Here is a 13,193-nt window from a genome sequence, read left to right as displayed (position 1 = left end):
TGAAAAGACGCTTTAATTGGATCAATTCATAAGAAGGACAGTAAAAGTGATGTGGCAACCTATGATCCTATTGCTTAACTTTCAGCTATTTTGAATTAATGATTTATGATGACATTTACACTAACTGTTCTCCGTTTATCAGTAATTGTTAGCATGGCTTTTTGAAGTAAATAACCTACAGTGGACAATTTGGTAGAAGTTACATTTGTTTTTCTAAATAATATGGAAAAATGTTTTCAGACAGATGTGGTCTATATCAACTTTAGAAAATCCTTAGAATCATTGCTGTTCATCTTCGCTGTTGATACCGTTGTTTCTATTTTGAATTTCAGTGAAGTGTTAATTCATGCTGATGATATGAAAACTTTCAAAAAAATCTGATATGTTAGCGATACGATTTTCAAAATGAGTCAAATAACTTTTACGAGTGGTGTACTAGTAACAACTTGAAAATTAATGTAATTAAGTGTGCACTGATATGTTATTCCAGACTGAGACAACCAATTGTATCACATTATACACTAAATGAAGAAAGTCTTACAAGTTAATTCACTTAAGGACCTAGGTGTTTGATCTAATAGTAAATTGATGTTGGCTAATAATTTTTACTATGTATATAATTGGCAAAGCAAGTTTAATGTTGGGGTTATTTCAACGCTAGCCAAATTTTGTTCTTCCTCGTCTGAAATTCGGTTCACAAGTCAAATCATAACAACATTTATATTAATAGGATTTAGTGGATTCAAAAAACTTTCTTAATATTTGCCCTTCACTATCTTACCGGCATTTTGCTGCATTTGCTACTTATTTTCAATGTTGCAATTTCTATAGGATACTTAATTTCATGCTTATTATTATATTTCCCTAATTATGTATGTATATAGAATGCGGAAGGTTCAAAAACTTTTCTTAAATTTATGAATATTTTCATTGACTTTACACGGATTCAAGGTACTGATTTTACCATAAAATAAGAAATTAATTAAAAACAATAATATTTTTAAATAAAATCATTATAAATTTTTTCTCATGGCTATTCTCATTACAAAAACAAAAATAACATTTACTGACCCAAAATCAAAAACTTGGCTCATTTATTTTCATCAACATTTTAAATTCAAAACTCGAAATTCAAAAAACGAAAATTTTTTTCTTTGTTTTTTAATTATAAATCAATAAATCATTCAATCAATCAATCAAAATTAATACGAGTATTATACCTACATGCATATGTGTATGTATGAGTTTTGCAAATTCCTATCATGTTGCAGAGACAATATTCTTTAGCTTCTCTGATTTGATTAAAATCAAATTTCTCCATTTAAAAATATTTTTTGTTTCTTACTTATTTTTGCTCTTGCCTCAACAGTTTGTGTATATGTTTTAACAAAAACATGTCATACCAAACAACAATTTAAAAAAAATGATGTTAAGTGATAATTGACATAATTTTGATTTTAAAGAAATTAACTACAGTTGTTTAGTACCTACGCTTCTACATACTTATGTATGTATGCCGTTATTGTGTGATTGCTCATAATTTACATTTATATCTCTCATACATACATTCTGCTTGTGTGTATTTACTTATCACTTATATTACTTATGAATATTTATTTTATTTCGGTTTGTTTTCTAAATTTTTATTAAATTCTTAACAATTACATTTCTTTTCTTCTTTTTTGCTGTAAATTTTAAATTTGCCTCTGTTAATTAAAAGTTATCAATTTTGTCAAACAAACTCTTATGCTTATACCGACAGATAATAAGTCTAATATGTTTATAAACAACTATTTAATTGTAGATGGCGTATTAAAGTGGATAGTTCACATTTTTTGACTTGTGGTGGCACTCATTTTTATTTTTTACATATGATTATACTATCTATGCACAAGGTACTTACATAAATAACAAGACTCATTTTATTCAATTACAATTCGAATTCTTGACTTTGTACCACTTTATCAAAATTTTTCTTCTAATAATATTCGTCGCGTATAATGTTATTTAACATACGTACATAATATTGTTTACCTATTTACTTACAATTCATATGTAAATAAAAGTGAAAATGGAATTCTAGAAATCGAATACTTTACCTTCCCTCTCTTTTCTCTTCTTTATTTTCCTCTCCTTTTAAGAGGTGCTTAATTATTAGAGGTTAAATTATTTCTTCTTTTTTGTAAATGTCAAAAGGGCGAAAAATTAAAGTATGCATAGTAAGTAGGAAAGATAAGATTAAAAGAGGTCATCGTTTAATATTTTTCTTTTATATTTTACTATTATTTTATATTGAATGAAATTAAAATGATGATAGCGTATAGCGAAGGTGGCTGAAGAGAAGATAATAAAAGAAACGAGAAAAAATTTTTAAAATAGTATTGCAATGCAAGTAAAATCAAAAATATCGCATAAGCAATGAAGCGTAAGCGTAGTAAATTTTTCGAAAATTTCGGAAAAGGGAATTGTGCAGTGACTAAGTGAGTGTAAGAAAGAAGAAGAATGAGATAAGAAGAGAAAGTTGGTTTAAAATGGAGGAAAAAAATGAATAATTCTATTTTTCAATAATTATTACGGTCGAATGTTGAAAATATTTTTTGAAAAATGATGTAATAACCACTGGTATTGTTTGCTTTTTTATTGTTTAAATTCATGAATGAATTTGGTTTCATTTTATGAATAATTGAGAAAAGGTAGGAAAAATGAAAATTATGATAAAAAAATATAGGAAATTTTTCTACTTACACAATAATAGTGATTTAATTGAAAATGCAAAATTATTATTTTATTATTTAAGTATTAATAGCTACAGCTTAAATTATTATTATTATTATTTTTAAATTTCTCTTAATTTTTTCAATTCATTTTACTTTAGGTGTTACTAATTTTCTGTTAAAATGTTAAGAAATTTTGTCTTAAGCTGTATGTTATCTTTGTCAATATTTTTGATCTTCCCTTTTATTTTTTAAACAAGAAACGTAATATTAGAACGAGTTTTAATAGGTTAGTTTTCCTTTTACTAGTTTCCAACGAACAGTAAATGGTCCGATTCCGCAGCAAGGTTTTTGTTCCCGATATCCCCTTTCCAAACCGAACTGCGCGCCCAATTCAATGGCGTGTATCTGTGCCTGAAGTATGCTCGGAAACGTTTCTATAGTTTCGAAAAATTTGGTTCTTGGCGCAAGCACACCCACACTAGTCCCCGTACTGGTCTTTGACTCATCAGTGTACCACCTAGTAGTGTGTGACCCCATTGGGTAATCCATTGGGAAAGTTGCGCTTCCACTTGCTTCTATTACTCAACAACGACGCGAAATTTTTCTCGAAACTGTACCTTCTCACCATGTAGGAAAATGTGATATTTTACAAATAATTGAATTGATTTTAAGTTTTTTTTTATTTTTGTATTGCGTACCTTTACTAGCATAAACGCTTTCACATTTTAATCGAATTCCGGCCGATTTACATATTCTTATGATTTCTAAATACACATAAATGACAGCAAAGTCAATAAAATTTGTAAAATTGCACGATTTTAATTCTTCAATATAATAAAAATTATAATAAAAATTGAATGATGCAATTATCACAAATTACTATTTTGCTTTTATTTTCTATTTGAATCAATTATTGTTTTAATTTTCTAAAAAGAAACACATTTAATTTTAATTTTATTACAAATTAATTGAAGACATGATTATCTGAATTTAATTCATTAGATATTATGTTGGAAATTTTCAAATTACTTACATTAAAACATTGATTTTACAGCTATTGAACTCTTGTAGCTCTCTATTCCTCACGTTATTTCTCACAATCAAAATATAGTCAAAAAAAAAGCTGAAAAGAAATTTATTTAAAATTTAAATAAAAACAAAATCAAATCGATTAAAATTTTTCATTTTAAAATCTAAATAAGGAAGTTAGAAAAAATTCGTGTTTGATTTTCTTACATAGTTTTTTTTGTGCTTAAGATTATTAGGTTCGTTGCACTTGTATTACAACTACTAATATTACAGTTATACAATCATGTTTATGAAAAATTGTGAATGCAATATTTTACCAGTAAATATACATATATGTAAGTATACTTATATTTGAATATACGTATGTATTGATAGTAGCAGTAAAAAATTATTGCATTCAATAATAAAAGTAAAAATGTTAGTTAAAATTTTTTTTGTTGCTGCTCAGTAACATTTAATAACTATTATTAGTTTTATTTGGTTTTTATTATGAGTAAAAAAATGACAATTACTTATGCTCTTTCTTTGTTGAATAAAATGAAGAGAGTTTAACTGTTCAATTATGTCAAAAATTAAATAGATAATTTGTTTACCAATAGCGTTTTAAACAATATGGGAGGTATTGGGATGCTATCAAATTTCAAATGTCAAATATTTGATGGAAATTCATTTTTTGAAATTTTACTATCGAGAGAAAGGAGAGCTTATTTATGTTTACAGATAGAGAGAGATCTTTTGACAGATGTTTCTTTTCCTACCTTTGAACTCGTAAATACTTCAGTTCAGGAAGAACCGAAGATGATCTTGGAGACGTGATCGATAAGTTGACCAATTTTTTGCGTATGTCTGGCCGAAATCATATTTTTTACCAACGTACATAAAAAAATAAATCATAGATATATATTCAAACAGGATAATCGGAGCTCGATAACTTAACTGTCATCAGGTATTGATTTTATATTTTGAGTTACAGGCAGCTATACTTATAAGCTGACTATAGAACTGTCCAACTTTTCGTAACAATCAGGTCTCAGTAAAGTAAACCTCTACTATACAAATTTTTATAATCATGTTTTCGTATAATTTAAAAGCAAAAAAATTATTCAAGTTTGTATTACTATCGAGAAATACACTATGCGGTCGTTAATGTTCTGGCCCCATCAGATTTTTTGTATTTTATATTGAAGAATACAACAGTTTAATTTTATTGTTTGTTTTTTATTAGTATTATTATTATTATTATTATTACTGTTGTAATAATCTATTGTACTATATTTGTCAGTGTTACAGGTTCATTTAGCGACAATAAAAGAACAACAGAAAATGAAAAAAATGTCAAATAAAATTAAAGAATACAAAAGTTATTTTTTGACCCTTTTGATTATTAAAGTGAGTACACGTTTTCAAAATCAAATGCGTTTCTATTGTATAATATTAGATTGGAAAATTTTCAAAACTGTATTGTTATGCACATTTAACATGGATTTGTCAACATATACATGGACAATATTAGCTATTTGTATGAATCTATTTTTAATGTAACGGTTGATTGCAATTTTAATAAGGTTTAAAAAATATATTTTGAATTTCCGGAATTCATTCAACAAAATACTGTAAAATAAGGCGATTGCCATATTAATGCGCTATGAGCGTTAAGACATGGAAGAGAGTCTGTCTGGAATGCAGTTTATTTAAATAATTGCTAAAATATGACATTACGTCTGTCTGGAACGCAGTTTATTAGAAAAATCGTTAAATATGATATTGCGTCTGTCTGGAACGCAGTTGCTTATTATAAAAAATCATTGAAATACGAAGGTTCTAGAGAAAAACTAATTTCAAAAATTATTTTTCAAATTCTGATAAAAAATTTTTGGTACTAAAAAATTGAATTTTTAATAATAAAATTAAAATTTTTCATTTTTTATCTCATTTTTATTAAATTAATTTCATTAATTACAAAAAATTTTTTGCAATTATGTCATTAATTTAAAAACATTTTTATATTTTTAATAATAAGCAATTTATTTAAATATTTCGTGGAATATTTTTCTTTTGTTTGTTTGCATATTGCAATTATTTTGTGTAAAATTTACTTTAATATGTACTTGTGTGCATATGTGTGTATGTATTTCATTTATATAAGTTGCTTACACATGTTACTACCAGTCCCGTATAAAATTTTATTATTATTATGGTTATTTTTTTTATTACAAAGTTCTTTTACCTTTTGCTGTAATTATTGAGTTCAGACAAAACAGTCAAAAAATTGTGTTTTGTGTTTTTTTGTTTTTGGCTGCATTGAAAATTCTGAGTTTCAATTGGAAATAACAATTTTAGGGTAGGTACGTTAAAAGAGAATTGTAATAAATGCATTGGAGCTACTAGTAAAATTTTAGAAATAGATCTAAAGACAATGTAGAAATACAAAAAATCAAAGAAAGTGGAAATTGTAGTCGAATAAGTTGTAAAATTCAGCACGCATTAAACTATAGCGGCGCGTGTCATTAAAATTAATAAAAGTCCTCAAAATTCAAAATTAAAAATAATTTTTCAATTGTGTACACAATTAAAAATTGGTTTTAATTTTCATATTTGAAATGACCAGTGGACTTCGTACTATATTCGAAGTGGAACTACGTATTACTCATTTGAAATGGAACATTGGACTTAAAATTTCCAAAAATATTAATTTTAAAGGTTCTTTTTTTGTTAAATATTTATGGTACATAAATATTACATGTTAAAATTTATAATTAATAGCTTTAAATCATGAACAATATAAAGTAATTCAGGATTAAGTCAACCATATCGCTCTTATATAAATTTTTGTAATATTGTTATGAACGCAATAATTATACTATAATTTTTATAATTTCGTTTCAAAATTAATTTAGCATATATTAATTTGTTTTAATTCAAAAAAAAAAGTAAGAAAATTTCAAAATACAAAAAATCAACATTAATTCAAGGTGTGATACGGTAAATAATCATTAAAATATCATTTAATATGAAAAAAGAACAGAAAGAAAATTATAATAATGATAATAAATTAAAAAAATATAAAAGATAATTAAATCAAAATGTGAATAATGAGGAGAATTTTTTTTAATAGTCCAATTTAATTAAATTATTATGATGGATTCGCCCTCCCCAGAGAAAGTGAATGCATATGTGTTTAATTAATAAGTTTAAGAGTTGATTAAAATTGTTATATGACTTGCATATTTACTTGCTCTGCTTACAGGTTTCACAATATCCTATATACAAGAATTATGGAAACCCAGTAAAAGACTCGTTCAATAATAATGAAAAAGCACCACAAAAGTTTTTATATTTTTCAATTTTATATCAAACAATTTTTCTCAGTGTATGAAAATAAGCACAAACTTTTAAGTTAGAACGAACAATTGCTTATAAAATTGCTTTCGACCCAATTTTGCTTCAATTTTGTTCGATGCAACTTTAGAATTTTGTTCGATTGAGAAAAATTAACTACCAAAAAATGTATTCGTACTACTCAAATTCCTAATTTTCTGGTAACTTTGTTTAAGGTATAATTACTGTTGTTATTAACAAATTTTATGCACATATGTATGATTTAAATGTATGTTGCAAATTTTATGTATTCCAAAAATAATTTTCAAACAGTTAATATTTTATAATAAATTTATAACCTCACCCTCTTATTTCATAAAAACCACAACTATTTAAAAGTGCAAATATAAAATTGTGAGTATAACAGTAATAAACAGCAATATACATGCTGTTATTCTACATACATATACTTGATATTTGAGATTTTTCTCATATTTTGGTTAGAGGATAAAAAAAAAGTATTCATTTTATATTTTATATGTCAATTATGTCATGTTATGTCAAATTTTAAAAATATAACATTTTTGAATTTTATTTCAACAATTGGTAAATCAAATAATTGTTAAACATATGAAAATTTACATGAAACGTGGTATTTTTATAGTTTTGTACATACATACATAAAAATTATACATATATAATATTTATGCATACATATATTATGTATATGAGTGTACGATATATGAGTATAACACTGTATATACCATTCATGTTACTATATAGTAAATGCATGGTGTGCCTATAAAACACACAAAATTTGAATAAGTGGAACGACTGTATGTACAGAACTATCATAAATAAACTTTTAAATACGCACTGGAAAAATTAAAGTTACGGGCCTAACTAACTATGCGATCAATATTAATATATCGACCCGTATAACAATTTAGTCGTATAACAGTTATAATTCTGTTATATATACCATGGTATGAATTATGTTATATAGTGTTAGTATGAGAATAAATTGGATCCTCTGTAGCCATTTGATATAATAAAAAAATAAATAAATAATTAATCGTTTACGCCTAAAAGTATGCATTTTTAAATTATATTTTTTAATTTGCAGAATTTTATAGATTTTTTTTAGGAAATATGCTTGATCGTCTTGTGAAAATGTCATTCAAAAATTGATTTCTTACTAACTTTATTTAATATATATTTTAATTAGTCATTTAGAGTATTTGAAATCATTTAAAATATGATAGTAGTTCAAATTTTATTTAATTTTCGAAATTTAAATTAAAAAAAATTTTTTTTTTTTGTTTTTTAGCTTAATTTGCATTCAAATTAAGAAAAGAATTCGTACCTATTCAATTTTAAAACATTAATAATTTTATCTGGTTTTAAAAATATCACTGATTTATTGGCAAGTCATTCGGAAACAAGATAATAAAATTAATAAAATTGAAGATTTTAATAAAAATGAATTTTTAATGAATAACAAAAAAAGATCATCTTTTAAATAAAAATTGAAGAGAAAATTTTATATAATAAAAATTTAAATTTGGTCTTTTTTTTTTTTGATTTTCGAATTTTGCTATTAAAGCGTAAAAATGTTTTTTTTGGGTGCAGATTTTTGTATGTAAGTATAATTGAATATTTTATTGGAGAATGAAACAAAATAAACGATGATGGAATTATGGGCAATGTTTTTTGATTAATTTTATGATTTTGATTGCAAATCGTTTTTTAAAATGATTGTCATTTAATTTACTTGTTTTTTTTTTATTATTTTAATATTTGTCATTCATATTCATTATTTTTATACAATCTATTTTGTGTCATTATCACGGATTCGTTGTGTTCAATTGATTAACCATTCCTTCATTAAAAATGAATTGTATTTAATATTTTTTATAATTTTGCAAGATCGTTTTGCATTAACGCAAAATAAAGTTTTTTTATTTATAGATGACAGATTATATAATATTTTTTTTTTTTGTTTAATGAAATTGCAATTTTATATGTAATATGCATTTATCGATATATACGTTATGAACAAAAAATAACATTGAGAGCATTAAATTGTGTAAAAGATGCGGGCTTGTTAAATAAAATTTTTCAATATTTTCATTTTGTAATAAATTTTTTCTGTTACTTGGAACGAGCAGTAGAAACACAAGAAATTATTCTCCAAAATAATTTTTCAATACATACTTATTTTAGGAGCCTACATATGTATATGTGCAGTGCAGGTCTAATATCAATTTGATACTGTTAAGCAAATTCAATTTTAAAACAATTTTACAAAGATTGTTAAAAAAAAAAAAACTTGTGCAACGAACACAAGTTGGTAACATTTTCAAACATTTTGACAGATGTCACTTTATGTGAAACAATTTTAAGTTCTTATATGAAATAAAATATTTGCGTCATAATTCTCAACACTGAAGGTCGTTTTTTTAAATAACGGACCTGTTTAAAATGTTTGTAGATTTACAATAGGCAACAACCCGATCTCAAATTTGAATTAGTGTAAAAACAGAATCAAAGCGGAAAATGCAAACGGCAAACAATTTCAATTGTTAACATAGAACAATTGTGAAACGGCAAAAATCAACTGTACATACAATGTCACACACACATTGAAACGGAATGATGTCGAAAAAATTGACAACGATAAAACAGGATTTTATGCTATTTTACTGCCGGGGGTTAAAATTGTGACGGTAATTTCACTTGTAGGCAGTACCATTTATGTGTATTCGGTATGAATTTTGACATTTCACCACTAAAAATTGTTCTTGTTTTATTGTCACATTTATTCAACAATTCAATATTGAATTTAATTTTGAATTCAAGTGCTTTCTCATAATTTTGGAGTTCTTTTTCATGTGACGGACGTATTTTTGAAAATTTTTCAATTTATTTTTGAATAGATACTGCAATTCAAATTTATCTCATGTATACATATTAGACCAACATAAAAATTTGAACTCTAATAGTTCCAGTTCATCAATTTCTAGTTATGTCATTATTATTATGTTGCAATCAATTTTTATTACAGATCAACAAATTTTTGTTAAATAAATCTATTCCAGTTCTACAAATTTTTTTTCCCTATACTTGTTATGTTTAAATAAAAAATTAAAAAGGAATTTTTAGTGAAATTTCCAATCATTCAATTCTTGATCTAAAATGAAAAAAAAAAAACAAGTTCGTAACGCAAAATACATTTACAACGCGCGACCTACCTACATATTTTTGCAAATAATTTTTTATCTTATTTCTGTTGCTGTTATACTGGCTGGCATCTATACCTGTTTAATGTTAGCTAATTTTGTACTATTACTTGGACATTTTCCTTTATGGTATTTTTTAGCTTTTTTTTTTATGTTTTTGCCAATATTTTGTTCTTGTGTTTTTATTTTGTTGCCTTTTCTTTTATTATACATATAGTACATATTTTTCACACCAGACTGATCAATTACAGAGCATGACGAAGCGCGTTACAAATGGACCTTTCAAAGTAAAATTTTGCATGCAATCATAAACTTACATATAAAATGTGTGTATAAATTGTTTTTTTTTTATTTTTAATGTGTTCGTTTCGTTTGAAACAATCGCTTTGCTTTTACCTTTTCAATCTTCTGACGACAGTTTCGTTCGACAACGCGTTGCGTAATTTATACTTCTTTGAAAATGGTAAATGTTACAAAAGCAATAAATGTGAGACCATAGACAAACATATAGTTTGTGGTTAACGAAATCATCTATGGGATATACTATGTTCTATATTGTTATATTAACTGCAAAATTATGTAAAATTGCCAAATTGTTGTACATATTCGAATTTTTAAAAAATAAATTTAAGGAATCACAAGACAATTTTTGTAAGTAGAATAAGAAGATTTTTTCTTTAATTATTTTAAATCGTATTATTCAATGACGTCCAAATACAGTCAAATTTCTATATATAAAAAAATACTCAAATTCTCTAAGTTTTGTTCGTAATGCGTAGAAGATTTCATAGTTTGAAGAGTCTATAAAATATAAAATAAATGTCACATGCAAATTTATTTTTCTGACTTACTATTTAATGCAAATTGTCATTATGTAGAGTGTTCATTATAAATTGACTCTACTGTGTACATATAAAATAAAATTCAATGGTGTTATTAATGGAATTTAAAATTTAAAATCCTTTTTGAATTACAAAAAATTCATACCGGTTAATAAATAACAAAAAGGAAAAAAAAAAATTTGTGTTGGAAAATTTTGTGGTGTGCCAATATTTGTGGTCGTTATTTTTTCTTTAACATATCATAATATGTAAGTAAGTGATGATGTCTAGCAGTCTAGCAACTAATTTATCCATCTAAGAATTTGAGATGGCCGCCTGTTGCCTATTTTTTATTTAAATTTTTTTTTTTTTTTGGTTTTGTTTTTTTAATTTTTTTTAACATTAAAATAAAAATAGGTAAAGGAATTTCAAGATTTCTTTACAGTATCCATCGTTTAATTAGGAGCACTACTTTTGTTTTTAATTGAAAATTTAAAAAATTCTAAATATTTTTCACTTAAGGTTATGTTTTTTAAATGAAGTTGTGAATATATTTTAGAAATAAATGAAAAATTATAGTCTCCTGCTGTTTAGAAATCAAAAGATTGAAGGTTCATTCATTAATAAAAAAAATTTACTTGTTGTATTAAAGTATTAATAGGAAAAAACTTATTATACGCCTGTAAGTATGCAATTTTACAGATTTGTATGCAAAATGCAAAGATCAACGAATATTGTAAAATTACTATTGAAGCAGCAATCTCTTCCAATGCTAGGGTTATGGTACTATAATTTTCATCGAGTATCATCGTCTTCTTAAGCTGAAAATATTTTTCCCAAATTTAATTTAAATTTAAAATGAATAGATTTCAAAGGCAATTTATTCACATTCTTACATTTGATCATCAAACAAAACCTAGTCAAGTTGTCCAAAGTATTAAAGAATTTTACTACATCCATTTGATTTTTATAAAAAATTTATGAAGTTTATCTTTATAATCTTCGTTTATTTTTTTTGTGTTTTAATTTTATTTTTCTTTAAATTGTTATTTTGTGTTTTATTCACATTGATTTAACGCATTCCTTATTGTAATGCGATTATACACGATTTTATTTATTTTATGATATTGCAATTTATTTCCAATACAAACGCATGATATGCAAAACAACTATGCATTTCATTTGATTCTGCAGAATTTAAAAGGAGCATTCCCTCAATAACAAAAAGTTGCTCTGATTAACATTTCAGGTAATAACTTTATTATTTTTTTTTTGTATTTTTATTGTTCTGACTGTTGTTTATGCTAAAGTTATGTAGTTTGTTTAATAGTATTTGCATTATCTGGGTTTGTAAATCTCTTTCAAGGCTATGGTTATGGTACTGGAAAATTTTCTTTTTTGTATCTTATTTTGATTAAATTATAAAATCATATGTTTAGTAAAACAAATAATAAAGACCGCAAATTTCAACTTGAAGAAATTCTTTTCTATAAAAGCAACTTTTATAGCAAATTTTATTATGAACTTCAATATTTCAACATTTGTACACAAGTAGATTCACGCTTTTCAATTTATTTATTTGTAATGTTGAATTTATTAAAATTGTTTGATTGTGAATGAAACAATGGGAACAAAATGCTCTCAACATTATTTCTTGCGTTGCTTATTTTTTCGTTTTAAGTTGACGAACTCCACATATGGGTATGACGTGATTTGAAACGCATTCTTAACAATTTTTTTCATGTTTTTGTTGGAAATATTTTTGTGTGTAAATAATATTGGTAGTATACCACTGGGATAATGTATAATAAAAATAATATACTAGGTCCAGAGGGATTACAGAACTTTTGTATTTTTTATTTTGTTTTTTTTTATAATAAAATTTAACCAAATTGGAAAAATTAAATTTACATAGACAACTTTTTTGCTTTTCATTTATTTTTTTTTTATTCATAATTTTGTATTTATATACAAATGACTTTTGTGTTAAAAAGAGTTTTGATGATGAACATCCAAACAAATTGAGAAATAGATCAAGAAATGAACAAGAGAATCAAACAAAAAAT

The 13,193-nt window shown here is 24.9% G+C and overlaps 1 protein-coding gene across 3 annotated transcripts in view; it reads left to right on the top strand.

The window, feature by feature from the left end:
• Positions 1-13,193, top strand: part of LOC129606565 (formin-like protein) — a 127,395-nt gene that overhangs the window by 97,033 nt on the left and 17,169 nt on the right. The window lies entirely within an intron of this gene.

Source organism: Condylostylus longicornis, unplaced genomic scaffold (assembly GCF_029603195.1).
Source record: "Condylostylus longicornis isolate FDR11 unplaced genomic scaffold, ASM2960319v2 ptg000019l, whole genome shotgun sequence".
Classification (NCBI taxonomy): domain Eukaryota; kingdom Metazoa; phylum Arthropoda; class Insecta; order Diptera; family Dolichopodidae; genus Condylostylus; species Condylostylus longicornis.
This window is presented reverse-complemented; position numbering and strand designations above follow the sequence as displayed.